The sequence below is a fragment of the Arachis ipaensis genome, chromosome B4 (assembly GCF_059453495.1).
Source record: "Arachis ipaensis isolate K30076 ecotype BB chromosome B4, ASM5945349v1, whole genome shotgun sequence".
Taxonomy (NCBI): Eukaryota; Viridiplantae; Streptophyta; class Magnoliopsida; order Fabales; family Fabaceae; genus Arachis; species Arachis ipaensis.
In genome coordinates, this window is record NC_142439.1 from 3,451,023 (window position 1) to 3,476,065 (window position 25,043).

Below are 25,043 nucleotides of genomic sequence, written 5' to 3' on the forward strand. Positions count from 1 at the left end.
TAATTATTTAATTAAAGCATAAAATATTAATAAAATACAATAAATATATATTAAAAGTATTATAATAATACTTATAAAAAATTTTAGTTACAAATATTAAAATTTGACAACTTAAACATATTAATAGTTTTACTACTATATTATTTAATTTTTTTTATGCATACTATAAGACTATGCTACTCTTTCTTTCTTAATCTCTCGTACTAATTAGTAAAAATTTCTTCAAATAAATTTAAATTTGTCGTATTTTCTTACTAAATACATTTAAATATATTATGATTATAAAATTAATTTATAATTTTATATTTATATTTTAAATATTTTTATTCTCGTTCATTTTTTTAAACCCAAATAAATTTAAATTTGACACATCTTTTTAATAGGTATATTCTGTAAGACTCCTAATTTTAAAAAATTATTAATTAAATATTTATGGTCTATTATATTTATTTAAAATCATATTTTTAGAGATTTTTATACATCAATTGAGTAAATTCTTATTTATTATTTAGAATTCTTATAAAATAAAATAAATAAATAGTAAATATTTTATATATCTTACTTTTAAATATTTAGATTTCTAACCTTACTTTATAAATAAAGAAGAATTAAATTACTTATCTCCAATTTTTGTTAATTTAGTATTTGAATGAAAATAATTTAAAAATTATATTTAAAAGGTATTTTTGAGATAAATACTCTATATTTAATTTGATTTTCAATTATTATTCTATTTTTATTTATTTTATAAAATTACATTATTATCCCTATTTTTATTTAAATTTCCTAATCTACCCCACACCACCTCAAACCCTAACAATACACTAACCTCACCCCACTCACCCCACTCACCCCACACCCACGGTGCACACACACAACTCACCCACACACACAGTAAAGAACAGAAAGAAGGAAAAAGAAAGAAAATGGAGTGAGGGTTGCGAGAGAAGAGGGTGGATCCAAGAGAGAGAGGGAGAGCGCCGGCGAAGGAGGAGGCCGCGGGTTGCCGGTTCGTCCACGGGCCGCCTCTAGAACCGCGAAGAGAAGGAGAAGCTCGCGCCGCCGTCAACCCGTCGCGAAGAAGAGATGCGCGAAAGAGGAAAGGCCGGTTCTGTCACCACCGCCGTGCCGTGCTCCATGCCGTCACCGCCACTGTTCTGTCACAAGAGAAGGATGTGCGAGGGAGGAAACAGAATCGCGAGGGTGCTCAGCCACGGAGAGAGGAGACGCGCGTCGAATCTGTCGCCGCCGGTCCGCCCACCGCCAAACCACGCCGCCGTCCGTGAGGCTGTCTCCATCGCCGCTGCCGGAGGTCGCCATCGGAGCCGCTGCTCCACTTCTGTCATTCTTCTTTTTCCGGTGAGTTGCCGCGCCTTGAAGCTCCTTCTGTAATTATTCTAGCTACCTGTGGTTAAGGATTCTGATGTATAGATGTTGTAGGGTTAACTTTATGGGTTTGCATGTCAAAAATTAAGGTTGTTGCTGAGCCACTGAAGCCCCTGGCCGCTGTCGGAGCTGCTGCCGGTTAAGTTTGGGGTGGTTGGCGTGTCGTTCTTTTATTCCAGTAAGTGTCTCTACCCCGGGATCCTCGCCTTTGGTTTTTTGATATGTGTTTTGAGGTTTCCACGATATTGATGTTTTAGGAATTAGAAACCGGGCCGCATGTCACGTTTGAGGCTGTTCTGCTTTTGAGGAAGCGAGCAGAGCTGAGGTTTCAGTTGCATTGATTTCGGGTCGAGAGGAAAGGAATTTCTTTAGGCATTTGGATTGTGGTTTGAACGTGTCGAGGTAGGGGCTTTTTCAAAGAACTTAGTTTTATGATTTGGAGTTGTTATAAATGGATATTAATGTGATAAATGTGCTTTTGTTGTTATATAAGCCTTATATATTGCTGAGCTGTTTTGTGATGAACGTATTTGTGGTTATATTGGATTGTTGTTTGATTTGGTTACATGGTTGGTTGCTGAAATATTCCATTACAATTTTGGAAAACGAGTTTGGTTCATTGAAAATGGATTGAGTTTGGATTTGATTTCTTGAATTATGAGAAGGATATGAATTTTCGAAATTAGTCTGATTTTAAACTGATTTGGTTTTGAACCCGTGGAAGGGGTTGTATACTGGTTTGGTTGGGACCCGAAACGGGTGGCAAAGTCCAAGTTTTAGGGGAGATGTTGTCGAAATTTTATGAAATTTAAGATTTTGTTTTAAGATATGATTTAGAAAAGGACTGGATTTGAGAGGTTCTGTTGTTTGGTTCTTGATTTATTAAGAAACAGGAGATTCAAGTTTAATCTTTTAAGGAATGCTTATGTTTTAAGTTTGAGTTAAACATGAGGGGACTTATGTTTTGAGGTTTGGTCAAAGAAATACCTTTGGAGGAGTTTTAGCAGATTTTAAAGGAAATTGAGCTCTGATTACTTAATTTCGTATTACTTTTGAAGTATTCTTTAAATTTTAACTAAACAAATCCGAGCCTTTGGGAAAGTTTCTGATTTAAGAATGAAAAGAAATTGGGTTTTTTGGACTTAAATAATGTTGGTTTTGAAACTGGTTCGGAACTTTTGGCCTATATGCATTGGTTTTGGTTTTGAGTCTCCATTTTAAATGATTTTAGTTTGAGTAATTATGATTCCGAGGATTTCTAAAGAGTTTGAGAAGTGAGGCAGGTTATTCTTCCCTAAAGTCTTGTGTCTTCTCAAAGAAAGTTCCGTTTTACGGTTATGATTGAAAGTCTCTTGGAAGTTTTGTAAAATGTTATATTAAGCGACTAAGACTTGAAAAGGAAATTGATTTTGAGGAAAGTTGAATTATGAGTTTGAAGAGATTTGAGAAATAAAAAGTGACTTATGGCTTGAATGATGATTGGTTTGGTATGAAATGTTAATGAAATGCGGAAATGATGATGGACGAATGATTATGAATAAACATATGTGGCTTCCGCACGTTTATCTGAGATACGAGTTCTCTGGGTAAAGAACCGTGGCTTGCCATCACGTGTTCCAGGTTGGATCTCGATACTCTGTTGACCCTACGTCGTAAGGGTGACCGGACACGTATAAATTCCCGGGTATGGATAGCCCCTAGTGAGTGATTTGAATGATGTATGAATGTAAAATCTATGCATAGACTCATGGGGATGCGCGACGGGGGACAGTCTAAGGACAATTCAGACTTGTTGGGTTGGCTGGATAACCGACAGAAGAGCCTCATCAGCCATAGGACAGGCATGCATCATATGCATTTGTATGCTCTGTTTGGGTTTGAACTTGTTTGGGTTTGTCTAATTGCTAAACTGTTCTTAACTGCTACTTGAACTATTTGTTGTAACTGCTACCTACTTGTGCTTTCCTTGTCTGTCTTGCCTGTGTTTGTCCTGATGTGCTACATTTGAGAATGAATTTTGGTGCTGAATTAATGATTGTGTTGTTGATTGTGTGGTTGGTTTCTGATTGAGATTTTCTTTTAAGGAAAGGTTTCAGATTTCTGAAAGATTAAACTTTGTTTCTTTGAAAAGGTTTTGAACGTTTACTTATTGGTTTTTAAAAGATTCATAAGGCATGATAATCACCGAATTTGAAAACAGTTTTCTTATTAAATATCTTTTTATGACAACTTTAAAACTCCGTGGTGAGACCGTGTGGTTAGGTTCTCACCCCCTACAGGTTTTTCCCTTTTCAGGATATGGACGACGAAGCTTCAGAAGAGTTATATTCGTTTTCTGTTTATTCGACATTATTTTGTATGATCTTAGTTTTTATTTATTTTTTCCCTCGCCTTTATTTCTAGCGCATTTTGCAAGAGGGATAAGAGTTTTGATGTGTGAAGTTTTTATATTGATATGATGTGTATATATATGTATGTATATGAATTATTTGTAAGTATTGTAACCTATGGATGTATGTTTCGAATATTCGGGAAAATTTTAAACAGGCTCATATAGTACTAAATATTTCAAGAGTCGTTGTAATACCCAAGCTATCAGAGTGGCGCAGCCGGAAGTGTGACTTTTGATAGTTAGGGTGTTATATATTCAAATCTATCATAATTATAAAACTAATTTATACTTTTGGTATTTTTATTCTCATTTATTTTTAAAATATTTTTTAATTGTTTACAACTCAAAAAACACCATATGAAAAGACAAACTATGACAACTAAAATAAATATAAAAATAGAAGCAACAAATGAAGATATAATTTTGCATAATTCTAATATAAAAAGTCTGTTTTTTTTTAAAAATAGATATTCAAATTTTTTAAATAATAAATTATATTTTAATTTATATTATATTTTAATTGAATAATTATAAAAAATTATATACAAATTATTAAATAAATATTCTATAAAATATTTTTAATATAAAATAATTTAAATTTAACATTAATTTATATATTATTTAATTAATTTTTAAATAATATAATACTTATTAAAATACACTATATAATATAATTAATTTACCTTTTTGTGTATAGGACATATCTCAATCTAAAATAATTAAGACCGTTCACAAATAAAAACAATAGATTTCAATTTGGTATTTACATACCTTTACTTCAAGATGTAAGGCGAAAGCTAACACAATAGCTAACAGATGTGCTAACACAATAGCTAACAGATGTAAGGCGAAAATTAACACAATAGCTAACGAAACTCTAACTACATAATATGATCCTAAGTTAATAAAAGTACTCATTTTTTGCCAACTGCATCGTCTGACAATTCCTGAAACAACACCCTGCAGCCCGTCCAACAAAGAGTTGAACACAAGGTTAGTCGATTCAATAGAAACAGTTGGCAATGAATTAGTAATCGCTTCTAGTTTCTATGCCATGGAAGAGAGTAATCGGATTTGGTGTTGAAATATTTTCATAACTAACACCGAACAAAATATTAAGATGGTTCAATTCGGATTACATTTATTTGATATTTTTTAATAAATTCAAAATATAAAGAAAAAGAAGAGGAGAAAAATCTGATTAGTGAAACCGTAAAAAGAGTGTTAACAGATATAAAAGGAACTGACTACTAAACTAATGCCAGTGACAGAAGAAAAGGAGGTGGCCATGGAAATGCCGGAGAGAGCCAACTCACTGACATGATCCACAAACAGCTCAATGGCGAAATTAAGAAGATTCACCATAATTAAAGGTACTGCCAGACATATTTGCTTTCTCACTTCTTTAACCACTGATCTTAACTTATTTTTCTTGGATACATTAGGCTCAAGAGAGACACGGGTATTAGTCTTGTATTCTCCCACCATGGACTAATTTATATATTCTTACATAGATTGTGGAATTAAGAAATTTATAAAGAAGAACAAGTTAGTCTCAGATGATAGAGCTTATGAAGAGTGTGTTGTAACACAAGAGATTAAGTTTATATTTAGTTGAGTTTTATGGAGGCATAAAAAATAGTAGCTAAGGATGACATTAGGTTAATCCCCTGTTTGAAATAAATTTTTTTCAAAATCTACTATCTTCTTCTTCTCTTTTTTTTTATCAAAAGATAGGATTGAGACTCGAATTAAATTAAAATTATATATACATATTGTGTTTTAAAATTTGAATTTCATTTGGATTTTTTTTATTATTGTTAAATAAAAAGGTTTCTGTAATTATTGAATTTTATAATATTTAAAAAATTTTATTCTTTTGACCCAATTATATTTGTAGAAATATTTTTATTTAGTATTTTGTTGAATTTTTTGTGCAGAATTTAAAGTTCGAGAGTTTTATGTGTTTTAGTGTCTATAAAAGTATAAATATCAATAATAGTCTATTTTAAATATAATATTAAAATGTAATCACAATATTTAGATTGAAATTGCATAATAAAAAAGAAAATTAGTTTTTAAGAATACTAATAAAGTGAAAGAGTTGTGACAAATAAAATTAAAAAAAAAAGATAAATAGAAAACAAATAAAGTATTACTATTATTGGTAAATTTTTTCTTACTAATTTGATTTCAATTATTTTTACACTGATAATTACAAAAAAAACGAATTAAGAAGCACGTTAGCATATATTTAAACATAATACATTAATTTTCAGTCACAGCAATTTTAATTTTATGTAATTTTTTTTAAAAGAAATAAACAAAACAAAATAAAATAAATGACAATTCAATTATTTTAAGAAAGTATTAATTAAATTTTATTAATTAAAAATTCAACTATTAAGTATAAAAATGCTCATCAAATTCAGAATCTTAAAAAATTTCAATAGCAAAATTAAAAAATTTTTGTATTAAAATTAAAATATTTTAGCGTCACCATTAAGAAATTTTATTAAGCATGCCATACTGTCCTACTCCATATGATTGGTCATAAAAGGTATCCAAGACACCTGCCATTCTCATCTATCATTATATGAAACCAACAAGAAGTTGAACACAAGATTAGTCGATTCAATAGAAACAGTTGGCAATGAATTAGTAATCGCTTGTAGTTTCCATGTCATGGAGGGGAGTAATCGGGTTTGGTGTTGAAATATTTTCATGACCATCACCAAACAAATTATTGGGATGGTTCAGTTTGAATTATATTTATTTGATATTTTTTAATAAATTCAAATTATAAAGGAAAAGAAGAGGAGAAAAATTCGATTAGTGAAACCGTAAAAAGAGTGTTAAGAGATATAAAAGGAACTGGCCACTAAACTAATGCCAATGACAGAAGAAAAGGAGTTGGCCATGAAAACTTCAGAGAGAACTAACTCGTTGACATGACCCACAAACATTATGGAAATAAGCTCAATGGCGAAATTAAGAAGATTCACCATGATTAAAGGTTCTGCCAGACATATTTGCTTTCTCACTTCTTTAACGACAGATCTTAATTTATTTTGCTTGGATACATTAGGCTCAATAGAGAAATGGGTATTATTCTTGTATTCTCCCTCCATGGAATAATTTATATATTTTTGCATAAGTTGTGAAATTAAGAAATTTATAAGGAAGAACAAGTTAGTCTCAGATGATAGAACTTATGAAGAGTGTGTTGTAACACAATAAATTAGGTTTATATTTAGTTGAGTTTTATGGAGGCATAAAAAATAGTGGCTAAGGATGACATTAGGTTAATTCCCTATTTAAAATAATTTTTTTCAAAATCTACTCTTTTTTTTTTTTATCAAAGATAGGATTGAGACTCGAATTAAATTAAAATTATATATACATATTGTGTTTTAAAATTTCAATTTCATTTGGATGTTTTTTTATTATTGTTAAATAAAAAAGTTTCTGTAATTATTGAATTTTATAATATTTAAAAAATTTATTCTTTTGACCCAATTATATTTGTAGAAATATTTTTATTTAGTATTTTGTTGAATTTTTTGTATGGAATTTAAAGTTCGAGGGTTTTATGTGTTTTAGTGCCCATAAAAGTATAAATATCAATAATAGTCTGTTTTAAATATAATATTGAAATGAAATCACAATTTTTAGATTGAAATTGCATAATAAAAAAGAAAATTAGTTTTTAAGAATACAAATAAAGTGAAAGAGTTGTGACAAATAAACTTAAAAAAAATAAATAAAAAGAATAAAGTATTACCATTATTGACAAATTTTCTCTTACTAATTAGATTTCAATTGTTTTTACACTGATAATTACCAAAAAAACGAATTAAGAAGTACATTAGCATATACTTAAACATGATACATTAATTTTCAGTCTCAGCAATTTTTATTTTATGTAATTTTTTTTCAAAGAAATAAACAACCCAAAATGAAATAATTGACAATTCAATTATTTTAAGAAAGCATTAATTAAATTTTATTAATTAAAAATTTAACTATTAAGTATAAAAATGGTTATTAAATTCAGAATCATAAAAAATTTCAATAGCAAAATTAAGAAATTTTATTAAGCATGACTTTCTGAACGTGTACGCCTAACATGCCATGCTGTCCTGCTCCATACGATTGGCCATAAAAAGTATCCAAGCCACTTGCCATTCCCATCTGTCATTATATGAAACCAACAAAGAGTTGAACACAATGTTAGTCAATTCAATAGAAACAGTTGGCAATGAATTAGTAATCGCTTCTAGTTTCCTTGCCATGGAGGGGAGTAATCGGGTTTGGTGTTGAAATATTTTCATAACTAACACCGAACAAAATATTGGGATGGTTCAGTTCGGATTATATTTATTTGATATTTTTTAATAAATTCAAATTATAAAGGAAAAGAAGTGGAGAAAAATCCGATTAGTGAAACCATAAAAAGAATGTTAAGAGATATAAAAGGAACTGACTACTAAATCAATGCCAGTGATAGAAGAAAAAAAGGTGGCCATGAAAACGTCGGAGAGAGCCAACTCGCTGACATGACCCACAAACATTATGGAAATAAGCTCAATGGCAAAATTAAGAAGATTCACCATAAATCCTACCAGACATATTTGCTTTCTCACTTCTTTAACCACTGATCTTAACTTATTTTGCTTGGATACATTAGGCTCAACAAAGATACCGATATTATTCTTGTATTCTCTCTTCATGGACTAATTTATATATTCTTACATAAGTTGTTGAATGAAGAAGTTTATAAGAAAGAACAAGTTAGTCTCAGATGATAGAACTTATGAAGAGTGTGTTGTAACACAGTAGATTAGATTTATATTTAGTTGAGTTTTATGGAGGCATAAAAAATGGTGGCTAAGGATAACATTAGATTAATCCCCTGTTTGAAATAATTTTTTTTCAAAATCTACTCTCTCTCTTTTTTTTTTTATCAAAGATAGGATTGAGACTCGAATTAAATTAAAATTATATATACATATGGTGTTTTAAAATTTGAATTTCATTTGATTTTTTTTATTATTGTTAAATAAAAAATTTTCTGTAATTAGTGAATTTTATAATATTTAAAAAATTTTATTCCTTTGACCCAATTATATTTGTAGAAATATTTTTATTTAGTATTTTGTTGAATTTTTTGTGTGGAATTTAAAGTTCAAGAATTTTATGTGTTTTAGTGCCTATGAAAGTATAAAAAGTATAAATATCAATAATAGTCTATTTTAAATATAATATTGAAATGAAATCACAATATTTAGATTGAAATTGCATAATAAAAAAGAAAATTAGTTTTTAAGAATACTAATAAAGTGAAAGAGTTGTGACAAATAAAATTAAAAAAAAAAGATAAATAGAGAAAGTAAAGCATTATTATTATTATTGACAAATTTTCTCTTACTAATTTGATTTCAATTATTTTTATACTAATAATTACCAAAAAAAAAAACGAATTAAGAAGCACGTTAACATATATTTAAACATAATGCATTAATTTTTAGTCCCAGCAATTTTAATTTTATGTAATATCTTTCAAAAAAATAAACAAAACAAAATAAAATAAATGACAATTCAATTATTTTAAGAAAGCATTAATTAAATTTTATTAATTAAAAATTTAACTATTAAGTATAAAAACGGTCATCAAATTCAGAATCTTAAAAAATTTCAAAAGCAAAATTAAGAAATTTTTGTATTAAAATTAAAATATTTTAACGTCACTATTAAGAAATTTTATTAAGCATGCCTTTTTAAATATGTACACCTAACATGTTATGCTATCCTGTTCCATATGATTGGCCACAAAAGGTATCCAAGGCACTTGCCATTCCCATCTGTCATTGTATGAAACCAACAAGGAGTTAAACACAAGGTTAGTCGATTCAATAGAAACAGTTGACAATAATTAGTAATCGGTTCTAGGGGAGTAATTGGGTTTGGTGTTGAAATATTTTCTTAACTAACACCGAACAAAATATTGGGATGGTTCGGTTCGGATTATATTTATTTGATATTTTTTAATAAATTCAAATTACAAAGAAAAAGAAGAGGAGAAAAATCTGATTAGTGAAACCGTAAAAAGAGTGTTAAAAGATATAAAAGGAACTGACCACTAAACCAATGCCAGTGACAGAAGAAAAGGAGGTGGCCATGGAAACGGCAGAGAGAGCCAACTCGCTGACATAACCCACAAACATTATGGAAATAAGCTCAATGGCGAAATTAAGAAGATTCACCATAATTAAAGGTCCTGCCAGACATATTTGCTTTCTCACTTCTTTAACCACTGATCTTAACTTATTTTGCTTGGATACACTAGGTTCAACAGAGACACCGGTATTATTCTTGTATTCTCCCTCCATGGACTAATTTATATATTCTTACATAAGTTGTGGAATGAAGAAGTTTATAAAGAAGAACAAGTTACTCTCAGATGATAAAACTTATGAAGAGTCTGTTGTAACACAATAGATTAGGTTTATATTTAGTTGAGTTTTATAGAAGCATAAAAAATGGTGGCTAAGGATGACATTAGGTTAATTCCCTGTTTAAAAATTTTTTTTTTTCAAAATCTACTTTTTTTTTTTTATCAAAGATAGGATTGAGACTCGAATTAAATTAAAATTATATATACATATTGTGTTTTAAAATTTGAATTTCTTTTGGATTTTTTTATTATTGTTAAATAAAAAAATTTTCTATAATTATTGAATTTTATAATATTTAAAAATTTTTATTCTTTTGACTCAATTATATTTGTAGAAATATTTTTATTTAGTATTTTGTTGTATTTTTTGTGCGGAATTTAAAGTTTGAGAGTTTTATTTGTTTTAGTGCCTATAAAAGTATAAATATCAATAATAGTCTATTTTAAATATAATATTGAAATGAAATCACAATATTTAAATTGAAATTGCATAATAAAAAAGAAAATTAGTTTTTAAGAATACTAATAAAGTGAAAGAGTTGTGATAAATAAAATTAAAAAAAAGATAAATAAAAAAATAAAGCATTACTATTATTGGCAAATTTTCTTTTACTAATTTGATTTCAATTATTTTTATACTGATAATTACAACAAAAAAAACACTAATTAAAAAGAGCGTTAGCATATATTTAAACATAATACATTAATTTTCAGTTTCAGCAATTTTAATTTTATGTAATTTTTTTCAAAGAAATAAACAAACCAAAATGAAATAAATGACAATTTAATTATTTTAAGAAAGAATTAATTAAATTTTATTAATTAAAAATTCAACTATTAAGTATAAAAACAGTCATCAAATTCAGAATCTTAAAAAATTTCAATAACAAAATTAAAAAATTTTTGTATTAAAATTAAAATATTTTAACGTGACCATTAAGAAATTTTATTAAGCATGGCTTTCTGAATGTGTATACCTAACATGCCATGATGTTCTGCTCCATATGATTGGCCACAAAAGGTATCCAAAGCACTTGCCATTCCCATCATTATATGAAACCAACAAGGAGTTGAACACAAGGTTAGTCGATTCAATAGAAACAGTTAGCAATGAATTAGTAATCGCTTCTAGTTTTCATGCCATGGAGGGGGGTAATCAAATTGGTGTTGAAATATTTTCATAACTAACACCGAATAAAATATAGGGATAGCTCAGTTCGGATTATATTTATTTGATATTTTTTAATAAATTCAAATTATAAAGGAAAAAAAAGAGAAAAATCTGATTAGTGAAACCGTAAAAAGAGTGTTAAGAAATATAAAAAGAATTGACCATTAAACCAATGCCAGTGACAAAAGAAAAGGAGGTGGCCATGGAAACGCCGAAGAGAGCCAACTCGCTGACATGACCCACAAACATTATGGAAATAAGCTCAATGGCAAAATTAAGAAGATTCACCATAATTAAAGGTCCTGCCAAACATATTTGCTTTCTCACTTCTTTAACTACTGATCTTAACTTATTTTGCTTGGATACATTAGGCTCAACAGAGACATAGAGGCAAATGTTTCCTCTTTATTAAATGTAGGTCCGTCCCTAATTAATATATAGTTTGGTGTATATAAAGTATTTTAAGTGAAATTCATAATATGTATAAAAAAAATTTTAATAATATTTTTCTTATATTTGCAGATATTAAAGATTTTTTTAACCAAAAAATTTAATAAGACTTTCACATGGGTAATTAGCGGATTCTCCCTATCAATGTTTTATTACTGTGAAAAACTGTGTATAGATTCTAGAGTTTGAAATAAAATTGTGTTAAATAAAATTTCTGTCATATTTAAAATTTAAGCAACCGATCAAATTATCAAAATTATGAGCATTTAATAGATACTAATTGTAGATCAACATAATTAAATAAAGATATATTGAGAGTGATAATGTGTCCATGTTGTCAACTATGTTGTCCATGACATAATTTTTCGAGCAGGACCAGAATACTTGCATTATTATTGGTATTCATAAAAAATTTTGTAATTTATTACTCCTCCTGAATTATAGTGTATATGTACTTTATCTATTAATTTTAGTAACGATATTATTCTCCCTTATTTAATAAGGGTCAATTTTTGCATAGTTTATAATAAGAATAATGTATGTTGATTTTGATCTTGAGAGAATATATACACTTTAATTTGTTTTTTCTTTCTTTTAAAAATTTAATATTTTTAGAGTAAAACACTTATATAAACCAAATCAATACTAATATTACATAAATCACTCAAATAAAAAAATGTTAAATGAATATCTCAAACCATATTTTTATATAAATCAAATTAAATTAATTCAAATTATACAATATAATAGTAAATCAAAACACTTTAATTTAAATTACATGGAACAATGTTTGAAGTATAAATCGAATTGGTTAAATTTGAATTATACACTATAGTACTAAATCGAATTAGTGTAATTCGAATTAGTATGGAATAGTATAAATCGAATCAACTTGATTCGATTTACTACTTGTATCAGATTATTGACATAAATGTCAATAAAGAAGTACCCCATTTGGATTCAAATAAAATATCAAAAAAATTAAAACAAATAATAGAAATCCAACTTGTGTATTTTAGTTCAAATTTTAGAAAATCTACATTTTTATAAACTTGTGAATTTAAACGAAACATTAAACGATTTCTAAAAATTCATTAAAAATTATCCTTTGACTTATTAGCATATAAAAAATCATTACCGGGACTTTTGATATTGAAAAAGTTAATATAAAGTATAGCCCTCTAAGATAGCATAGGAGTTAAAACTTGAATTTTTTTCGGAGTCAGAAGTAACAAATAGTTATAAATTATAAAATGACCAATTATATTTATACAATATGTAATTTGAGAAATAAATAAAATACAGTATAAATATAATTAGTCAAATTACATATTGTATAAATATAGTTGGTCATTTTATAATGTATAACTAGTTGTTACTTTTGGCTCTCAAAAAAAATTTCAAGTTTTAACTCCTATGCTATCTTGGAGGGCTATATTTTATATTAATTTTTTTTTTAATATCAAAAGTCCCGGTAATAGTTTTTTCTATGCTAATAAGTCAAAGGATAATTTTAATGAATTTTTAGAAATCGTTTAATATTCGGTTTTAAATTCATAAGTTTATAAAAATATAGATTTTCTGAAATTTGAACTAAAACACAAAAGTTGGATTTCTATTCTTATTCGTTTTGATTTTTTTGATATTTTATTTAAATCTAAATGAGGCACTTCCTTATTGACATTTATATTTTAAAATTAATATAGAATAAATAAATAATTAACTTTAAAGTAGTAAATGTCAATAATCTGATAGAAATAATAATCGAATCAAGCTGATTCGATTTACACTATTTCATACTAATTCGAATAAAACTGATTCGATTTAGTACTATAGTGTATAATTCGAATTTAACCAATTCAATTTACACTTCAAACAATATTACCATGAAATTGAAATCAACGTATTTCGATTTACTACTATATTATATAATTTGAATTCATTTAAATCGATTTATATAAAAGTATAGTTTGAGATATTCATGTAACATTTTTCTATTTAGATAATTTATATAATATTGATATTGGTTTGGTTTATATATGTGTTTTATCCAAATTTTTATTTAATTTTTGAAAAATATACATGAGAATTAGATTAGATTAAGTGATTAATTTTATTGTCTAATCCTTAAATATCATATATCACAAAAATGTAAAAGTGATGATTTTTATCTTATACTACAGGTCAGTAAAAGTTAACAGAAAGTTTAACTTTGTTAATATTTAAATATATCTTTAATTAGAGAAAAATTAAACATTAAATCTTTAAAAAATTAAATTAAATTATGTGTGTTTAAAGACCACTTTAAATATTAATCTCTAAAAATATTAAGAAATCACATATATAATATGTACATATTTTTTAAAAGATATATACGATTCATATAAAACTGAGTTAAAGGTGTAAAGTCTAATTTTTTTTCTTTAAATATGATATTGTTGAGCTAAATTATGAAGAGACATTTAACTTTTAGTACATGAAAATAACAAGCAATTAGCTAATAACTATGTTATGCTAACACGATATGCACAAGGTAAGACCAAAAGAGCCACCGTTTCTACTCAAAAATGATGGAGTATCGCATAGTTGGACTATCAACAATTCATTTGAGAGGAATTGGAATCATTTTGGTACTTACAATGAGGTCCAAAGATTGGTCTTTAGTCGATAGTGTAGAGAAAAAATGTGTAATTACTAATTAGCTACTATTTTTTTGGTACATGTTATTTGGGCTTTGTTATTTGGTTTGGTCCGAATATTTTGTGATCCATAAGATATGATAACAATGTTATATACCAACAAAAACTAATATGGACCTAAAGAAGCAGAAGAAGAAGAAAAAGAATAACAATCATAACAATAAATTACCGAAAAAAAAAAACAATCATAACAATAATAACCATCCTTGTGAAGGAGACACCTCCAACGGGTCTCCAATTTTTGTCAAAATTTTTTAAAACTAGTTCAAAATGACCTCCCAATTACTCCTCTTCTCATCCACCCATATTTTTACTCAATTATATACCCAATGAAAAATATATCCAAATTATATATCCTATGAAAAATTAGTAGTGCGCATAGGGTCGAATGAAATCGGATTTGTAACAGCCCAGACCACCCGCTAGCACGATATTGTCCGCTTTGGCACACAAGGCCTCACGGTTTTGCCTTTGACGATAGGGATGCTAGCCAAAACCCCCCACACTCACTCGTCAAAACGCGTCATGCTAGGGAGAGGTATCCACACCCTTATAAGGCATGCTTCGTTCCCCTCCCCAACCGATGTGGGCCTTACAGTCCACCCCCTAAGGGAGCCCAGCGCCCTCGCTGGCACATCGATCCGGGTTCTTGCTCTGATACCATCTGTAACAGCCCAGACCACCCGCTAGCACGATATTGTCCGCTTTGGCACACAAGGCCTCACGGTTTTGCCTTTGACGATAGGGATGCTAGCCAAAACCCCCCACACTCACTCGTCAAAACGCGTCATGCTAGGGAGAGGTATCCACACCCTTATAAGGCATGCTTCGTTCCCCGATCATCCGTATCGTCAAAGGCAAAACCGTGAGGCCTTGTGTGCCAAAGCGGATAATATTGTGCTAGCGGGTGGTCTGGGCTGTTACAGATGGTATGGTGGAGATGCGGGGTATAAGAAGTAATGTAACACCCTAAGTTTTATACTATCGTGGGGGTCTTTAAAATAAGGTGCCACACTTGATTAAGCAAAGAAATGACTAAATCGTTACGCAAGGAAGGAGTAAATGCGCGTAGAGCGGAAAATGGGTAGCACTAAAACGTTGGAATTTTAATAAAAATGAAATAGCATCTTAACCGTGAGTATGAAATACTTATAGTAAACTAAAACAAGAAAGGAAACTAATACGTCCTAAACTAATCTCGTCGAAGAGGCTCCCATACTTGCATCCTATCCCATCCTTGATCAGGACTCTTCAGTTATTTATGAATCGAGGTACCAGGGGTCTCCCTCCAACACCCTTTCGCGCAGTGAAGACCCGGTTCCGTTGTGTGGGATGAACCAAAACTCGATGGGGTGCCGAAATGGGGGAGTAGGGCACGTATTCCACCTTTGGGCTTCCACAATGGTTCAACTTCTCCTCTGGGTCCTCCTCCATGGTGTCTTCCTTCTGGCCAGGGTTGTCAGATTTCTCTTCTTCGGTCTCGGGGTCGGACTCAAGGTGTACCACCTTGGATGACCGCTTCCTAGATGTTGAAGCCTCCCTATCTAGGAAGGTTATGACGGGCAGCTGGGGTTCTTCTTCCACGAGTTCTCGACCTAAGTAGATAGTTTGAAGCACGGTAGTAGTGGTCGCAACTACCCACGCGTGCTTCGAGGGGTCATACTCAGAAGTTACCCTCGAGGAGGCACTGCGTCGTCTCTATCCGCTGTGCCATGTTCCTCTGGAGATAGTATGGGAAAAGAAAGGGAGTGAGAACCTAACGTCTCAGTAGGAGTGCTATGTAACACCTCCATATCCATCTCCAGCCCACGTGCGGGATTTTAAAAACAAGCGTATAACATGGCATGTAATATGCATCTTTTTTTTTTGTAAAACATGTGTGTAAAAGAAAGGGGAAACATATAGGAAAATAGAAGGATAACATCAACATAATCATAATTAAATCTAAGGAAAATATAGAACTCAAGCTTTCATTCGTGCCTTCTTTCTTTCTTAATTTATAACTTATATGGAGGGTATTGAGCTCAAACCGGTATAAGTGGGAGTCCCCTTCCCTTACCGAAGGTTCTTATCCCAAACGTTTTGGCGATCACCTTCCCTTACCGAAGGATCATCTCGATCGATCACCTTCCCTTACCGAAGGATCATATCGATATCTTGTCTTTGGGGGTCACCTTCCCTTACCGAAGGATCATTCCCTCAGTTTAATTTACAATCAAGGTTATTTAGACATACACAAGAATGGAGTCATATAAAAAGATATCTTATTATATAAAATTGATGGGATAGTCCCCTTCCCTTACCGAAGGTTCTTATCCCAAACGTTTTTCGATCACCTTCCCTTACCGAAGGATCATCTCGATTATCTTGTCTTTGGGGGTCACCTTCCCTTACCGAAGGATCATTCCCTCAGTTCTTTAACAAGTACGGTTATTTAGGCATATACAAGAATGAACCATGCGAGAGGAGAGGCATATATCATGATAAAATAAGCATGTTTGAATAAGATTTTATACGAAAGTAGGTACTCTCGTCCCTAGAGGGGTATAAAATAGATGTACATTATAAAAAAATAGGATATTAATTAGCTGAATAAAACAATTATAAGAAAACATATACTTTTGACCCTAAGAGGATATTAATGATATAATGTGAAAAGTATAATCTAAGTGCATATAGTAAGAAAGTGAATGTTTGAAATACTTGGATTAGATATTAAAAAGTATGTACCCTTGATCTTTAAAATAAAGGAGCAATAATGATATAAGGGGTCATTTAGTTGCATATAATAAAATAGGGTTCCTTGAACAAGATATAAAAAGGAGCATGTACTCTCGATATTAAAGGAATAATAATAATGTAACGGTAGCAAAGGTCATGTAAGGGCACATAGTAAAATTAGGGAATGTTAACTAATTTAATAAAATGTTATAAAGGGGCATGTACTCTCAACATAAAAGGAATAATAATAAGGTAACGGTATCAAAGGTCATATAAGGGCACATAGTAAAATTAGGGAATGTTAAATAATTTAATAAAACGTTATAAAGGGGCATGTACTCTCAACATAAAAGGAATAATAATAAGGTAATGGTATCAAAGGTCACGTAATGACACATAGTAAAATTAGGGAATGTTAAATAATTTAATAAAATGTTATAAAGGGGCATGTACTCTTAACATAAAAGGAATAATAATAAGGTAACGGTATCAAAGGTCATGTAAGGGCACATAGTAAAATTAGGGAATGTTAAATAATTTAATAAAATGTTATAAAGGGACATGTACTCTTAACATAAAAGGAATAATGATTAAAGGGTCATGTAAATGCACATAGAAAAGATATGGGATACATATTAATGGATTTCAAGAGGGTATAATTGACAAAATAGATAATCATGCTCAATGTAGTTGCAAAGAATAATTCACGTCATAAAATACATGAAAGGTGATAGCCATGCATGGATGGAAGAAAACAAAATAAAACATACTACATGCCGACATAAGTAAGAAAGGCATAATTCCCTACCTTCTTTTCTAACGCTTCTTTGAGCTTGCCTCTTGTGTTTGCCCACAGAATGTTATTTCTTTGTAGAGAGAGAAGGGAGAGGATAAGTGTTTGAGAGAAGTGATTTTCTACCTATGGGTGCTCCCCTATTTATATACATTTGGGAATGGGGTGGTTGGGATATTTTAAATTTCAAACTGAGGGTGGTTACCAGGTTCCTATCCAAAATTTCAAAATTCTAAACTTATCTCCTAGCTGATTTTCAAACTTTAAATTTAATTTTGTTTCTAGAAGGGGCGGTTGTTACATTATCACCCCCATAAGAAAAGAATTTGTCCCCAAATTCCATGTCTGAACTTGGTCGATAAGGGTCGTTTAACTAACTTAGGGGTCCTACTGAAATTTCCTTACTGTTGGGGAGAAAAGGAGATTCTCACCACGATTGTTACCTGTAAATAAGGCCGGGAGCTTCTGTCTCATGTCTGCCTCTTTTTTCCATGTGTAGTCTCTGGAATTGCCGCTACCCCATGCCACCTTTACCAGTCGTATCGTCTTGCTCCTTAGTTGCTTCGTACTTCTGTCTACAATCTCTATGGCTGGTAGTTCAAAAGTCAGGTCGTCCTTGAGTGTTACATCCTCTTGCTGCAACACATGGCTTGGATCGTGCTGGTATTTTCGGAGTTGGAACACATGGAACACGTCATGTAGTCTTGATAGATTTGGTGGTAGGGCAAGATGGTATGCCGACTTTCCTATACGCCGGAGGATTTGGAATGGACCCAGGTATCGGGGGCTTAGTTTTTGTACCTTAAGAGCCCTCCCTACCCCGGTGGTGGGGTGATTTTTAGGAATACGTGATCGCCTTCCTGAAATTCGAGGGGTTTCCTTCGTTGACCTGCATAACTCTTTTGTCGACTTTGGGCGGTGCGCATTCTTTCTCTTATCCTCTCGATATCTTCCGTGGTCGGTCTTACTAACTCCGGTCCTAAGTAGCCTTTCTCTTCTGGTCCGTACCAGCATAAAGGAGATTGGCATCTTTGCCCGTACAGTGCCTCATATGGTGCTATCCCAATGCTACCATGGTAACTGTTGTTATAAGAAAACTCGATCAGTGGTAGGTGACTCTCCCACTTTCCTGGTCTGTCTAGGACACAAGCTCGTAACATGTCTTCCAACGTCTGGATGGTCCTTTCCGTTTGTCCATCTGTTTGCGGGGTGGTATGACGTGCTTAGGCACAATTTCGTCCCGCATGCCTTCTGCAATGCGTTCCAAAACCTCGAGGTGAATCTTGGGTCTCTATCCGAGACTATGGTCGTTGGTACCCCATGTAACCTCACGATCTCTCTGATATATAGCGTGGCTAGTCTTTCCAATGAGTCGGTCGCCTTAACTGGTAGAAAATGGGCAGTCTTTGTAAGCCGGTCCACGATGACCCATATAGCGTCACGCCCTGCTTGAGTACGGGGTAGTCCCATGACGAAATCCATCGATATGTCTTCCCATTTCCACTTCGGGATGCCAAGGGGTTGCAATACCCCTGATGGTTTCTGATGTTCGATTTTTACCTTCTGACAAACCAGGCATTTATTCACGATCGTGGCTAAATCCTTTTTCATCCCTGGCCACCAGAACATCTTCTTCAAATCATGGTACATCTTCGTCATGCCAGGATGAATGGTAAAATCTCCTTTGTGGGCTTCTTCCGCAATCTTGCTTTGAAGGTCTCCTTCCCTTGGGACACAGATTCAACCTTGGTATCTCCATACCTTGTCCTCTCCTTCGGTGAAGCCCTTCAATCTTCCTTCTTTGACAAGGCGCAGGGTTTCTTGAAAGTTGGGGTCGAAACTCTATGCCTTAGTTATTTGTTCTTTGAATTGACTTGCCACTGTTAGGTGGTTCAGACGTATGCCTTTTGGAGCGAGGGTGACTTGTAAGTTCATGTCTCTGAAATTCCTTATCAACTCTGCCTCTTTTATCATCAGCCATGATGCCTTGAGTACCTTCCGACTCAGAGCGTCAGCCACCAAGTTAGCCTTTCCTGGGTGGTAATTTAGAACAAAGTCATAATCTTTAAGAAACTCCATCCACCTCCTTTGTCGCATGTTGAGTTCCTTCTGGTCGAACAGGTACTTTAAGCTCTTATGATCGGAGAATACTTGAAACCCTAACTCCGTACAAATGATGCCTCCATGTCTTCAGCGCAAATACTATCGCGGCTAGTTCGAGGTCGTGAGTTGGATAGTTGGCTTCGTGGGTCTTCAGTTGTCTTGACGCATACGCCACTACCTTTTTGTATTGCATTAGTACGCAACCCAATCCTTGTCCTGAGGCGTCGCAGTAAACTTCGAAGGCCATGTCGGGGTTAGGTAAGGCTAGTACTGGGGCGGATGTCAAGCGACACTTTAACTCTTGGAAGCTTCTTTCGCAGTCTGGCGTCCAAGCAAACGGGGTATCCTTCCTGGTTAAACGGGTTAACGGCAGGGCTAGTTGAGAAAACCCTCTTATGAACCTTCTATAGTAGCCCGCCAATCCTAAAAAAACTCCTTATTTCTGTGACTGACGTCGGCCTTTCCCAGTTTAGTACCGAGTCTATCTTACTGGGATCCACTGATATTCCGTCGCTGGAAACCATGTGTCCAAGAAATTGTACCTCCTTCATCCAAAACTTACACTTGGATAGTTTTGCGTACAACTTTTTCTCTCGAAGGGTTCCCAGTATTACACGCAAGTGCTCCCTGTGTTCTTCTTCTGTCTTGGAGAAAATCAAAATATCATCTATGAATACCATCACGAAACTGTCGAGGTAAGGTCAAAAAATTCTATTCATGTAGTCCATAAAGATGGCGGGGGCATTGGTCAACCCAAAAGACATTACTGTGAACTCGTAGTGTCCGTATCTCGTTCAAAATGCTGTCTTTGGAATGTCTTCCTCTCTTACCCTTATTTGATGATACTCTGATCTCAGGTCGGTTTTTGAGAACACTGTTGCACCTTGTAGTTGGTCCATTAAGTCATCTATTCTTGGGAGGGGATACTTGTTCTTCACCGTGATTTTGTTGAGTTACCTATAGTCCACGCAGAGACGCATGCTGCCGTCCTTTTTCTTCACAAACAATACTGGAGCTCCCCAGGGAGAGACGCTTGGTCTGATGCATCCTTTTTGCAGCAGCTCCTCTTAGTTGGTTCTTCAGTTCAGTGAGCTCCACTGGAGCCATTCGGTAAGGGGCTCTGGAGATTGGCCCTGTCCCAGGTATCAATTCTATGGAGAACTCAACCTCTCGGGTTGGGGGAAACGAGGGTATATCTTCGGGAAAGACATCTGAAAAGTCGTGTACTACTGGTATCTCACAGAACTCCTGATGGGAGTCTTCTTTTACCGAATTTAGCAAGGCATATTCTTGCCTCGTACTGGTGTCTTCGGAGGATCTTGGAAGGTCTCGTGTGTCTCGTATGGATTGAGAAGGGAAGATGACTTTTCTCTCAAAACAATCTAACAAGACTCGGTTTTCGTTGAGCCAGTCCATTCCTAGGATGATGTCTAATCCTACTAAAAGGAGGCACACTAGGTTAGCAAGGTATGATCTACCTGAAATGAGGATGCACACCCTCTGACAGACCTGCTGAGGGCAAAGACTCGTCCTTGACGTTGGGGTGCATCGGCAGAGGGTGGGGGAACTGCTGGACATTTCCTTTTTATGGATAACCATAGGAAGAGGCTTCATTAGTCATATCTCCTAGGATCGACTTTGCTCTGATACCAATAATGTAACACCCTAAGTTTTATACTATCGTGGGGGTCTTTAAAATAAGGTGCCACACTTGATTAAGCAAAGAAATGACTAAATCGTTACGCAAGGAAGGAGTAAATGCGCGTAGAGCGGAAAATGGGTAGCACTAAAACGTTGGAATTTTAATAAAAATGAAATAGCATCTTAACCGTGAGTATGAAATACTTATAGTAAACTAAAACAAGAAAGGAAACTAATACGTCCTAAACTAATCTCGTCGAAGAGGCTCCCATACTTGCATCCTATCCCATCCTTGATCAGGACTCTTCAGTTATTTATGAATCGAGGTACCAGGGGTCTCCCTCCAACACCCTTTCGCGCAGTGAAGACCCGGTTCCGTTGTGTGGGATGAACCAAAACTCGACGGGGTGCCGAAATGGGGGAGTAGGGCACGTATTCCACCTTTGGGCTTCCACAATGGTTCAACTTCTCCTCTGGGTCCTCCTCCATGGTGTCTTCCTTCTGGCCAGGGTTGTCAGATTTCTCTTCTTCGGTCTCGGGGTCGGACTCAAGGTGTACCACCTTGGATGACCGCTTCCTAGATGTTGAAGCGTCCCTATCTAGGAAGGTTATGACGGGCAGCTGGGGTTCTTCTTCCACGAGTTCTCGACCTAAGTAGATAGTTTGAAGCACGGTAGTAGTGGTCGCAACTACCCACGCGTGCTTCGAGGGGTCATACTCAGAAGTTACCCTCGAGGAGGCACTGCGTCGTCTCTATCCGCTGTGCCATGTTCCTCTGGAGATAGTATGGGAAAAGAAAGGGAGTGAGAACCTAACGTCTCAGTAGGAGTGCTATGTAACACCTCCATATCCATCTCCAGCCCACGTGCGGGATTTTAAAAACAAGCGTATAACATGGCATGTAATATGCATCTTTTTTTTTTGTAAAACATGTGTGTAAAAGAAAGGGGAAACATATAGGAAAATAGAAGGATAACATCAACATAATCATAATTAAATCTAAGGAAAATATAGAACTCAAGCTTTCATTCGTGCCTTCTTTCTTTCTTAATTTATAACTTATATGGAGGGTATTGAGCTCAAACCGGTATAAGTGGGAGTCCCCTTCCCTTACCGAAGGTTCTTATCCCAAACGTTTTGGCGATCACCTTCCCTTACCGAAGGATCATATCGATATCATGTCTTTGGGGGTCACCTTCCCTTACCGAAGGATCATTCCCTCAGTTTAATTTACAATCAAGGTTATTTAGACATACACAAGAATTAAGTCATATAAAAAGATATCTTATTATATAAAATTGATGGGATAGTCCCCTTCCCTTACCGAAGGTTCTTATCCCAAACGTTTTTCGATCACCTTCCCTTACCGAAGGATCATCTCGATTATCTTGTCTTTGGGGGTCACCTTCCCTTACCGAAGGATCATTCCCTCAGTTCTTTAACAAGTACGGTTATTTAGGCATATACAAGAATGAACCATGCGAGAGGAGAGGCATATATCATGATAAAATAAGCATGTTTGAATAAGATTTTATACGAAAGTAGGTACTCTCGTCCCTAGAGGGGTATAAAATAGATGTACATTATAAAAAAATAGGATATTAATTAGCTGAATAAAACAATTATAAGAAAACATATACTTTTGACCCTAAGAGGATATTAATGATATAATGTGAAAAGTATAATCTAAGTGCATATAGTAAGAAAGTGAATGTTTGAAATACTTGGATTAGATATTAAAAAGTATGTACCCTTGATCTTTAAAATAAAGGAGCAATAATGATATAAGAGGTCATTTAGTTGCATATAATAAAATAGGATTCCTTGAACAAGATATAAAAAGGAGCATGTACTCTCGATATTAAAGGAATAATAATAATGTAACGGTAGCAAAGGTCATGTAAGGGCACATAGTAAAATTAGGGAATGTTAACTAATTTAATAAAATGTTATAAAGGGGCATGTACTCTCAACATAAAAGGAATAATAATAAGGTAACGATATCAAAGGTCATATAAGGGCACATAGTAAAATTAGGGAATGTTAAATAATTTAATAAAACGTTATAAAGGGGCATGTACTCTCAACATAAAAGGAATAATAATAAGGTAATGGTATCAAAGGTCACGTAAGGACACATAGTAAAATTAGGGAATGTTAAATAATTTAATAAAATGTTATAAAGGGGCATGTACTCTTAACATAAAAGGAATAATAATAAGGTAACGGTATCAAAGGTCATTAAAGGCACATAGTAAAATTAGGGAATGTTAAATAATTTAATAAAATGTTATAAAGGGACATGTACTCTTAACATAAAAGGAATAGTGATTAAAGGGTCATGTAAATGCACATAGAAAAGATATGGGATACATATTAATGGATTTCAAGAGGGTATAATTGACAAAATAGATAATCATGCTCAATGTAGATGCAAAGAATAATTCACGTCATAAAATACATGAAAGGTGATAGCCATGCATGGATGGAAGAAAATAAAATAAAACATACTACATGCCGACATAAGTAAGAAAGGCATAATTCCCTACCTTCTTTTCTAACGCTTCATTGAGCTTGCCTCTTGTGTTTGCCCACAGAATGTTATTTCTTTGTAGAGAGAGAAGGGAGAGGATAAGTGTTTGAGAGAAGTGATTTTCTATCTATGGGTGCTCCCCTATTTATATACATTTGGGAATGGGGTGGTTGGGATATTTTAAATTTCAAACTGAGGGTGGTTACCAGGTTCCTATCCAAAATTTCAAAATTCTAAACTTATCTCCTAACTGATTTTCAAACTTTAAATTTAATTTTGTTTCTAGAAGGGGCGGTTGTTACAGGATTCGTCTTGATCCAACTCGACTCTAAATAATGACTAGATTTATTTTTGAAATTCTTATCCAATTTTAGACCCGGTGAAATCACACTACCGAATCTGAATCAAGTGAAGTTTGAATCGTAATAAATTTTATGTCAAAAATTATAATGCACTTATTTATAAAGAAAAAAAAAACATACTTGTATATCGAGAAATTGATATCCACATTTGAACTTGAATTTTTTCATAAATTCTAATTTTATTCTTCTTTGATTTATTTCCTAATTCAACAAATATGATTAAAAACAGAATAATAAGCTTATAATTAATATAACATAATATTAGAATTAATTTAAAGTTCTCCTACGATGCACATGGGTCGGATGAAACTGAATTCGCTTTGATCCGGATCCGA

The 25,043-nt window shown here is 32.9% G+C and overlaps 1 long non-coding RNA gene and 1 pseudogene across 1 annotated transcript; one reads left to right on the top strand and one right to left on the bottom strand.

Annotated features, from left to right (window-relative positions):
• Positions 1–25,043, bottom strand: part of LOC107635849 (protein DETOXIFICATION 16-like) — a 32,973-nt pseudogene that overhangs the window by 408 nt on the left and 7,522 nt on the right.
• LOC148566497 (uncharacterized) lies at positions 1,222–3,923 on the top strand. The gene is made up of 4 exons (XR_015880690.1): positions 1,222–1,359; positions 1,441–1,564; positions 1,644–1,788; positions 3,682–3,923. It is a non-coding gene; the product is annotated as an uncharacterized LOC148566497 (long non-coding RNA).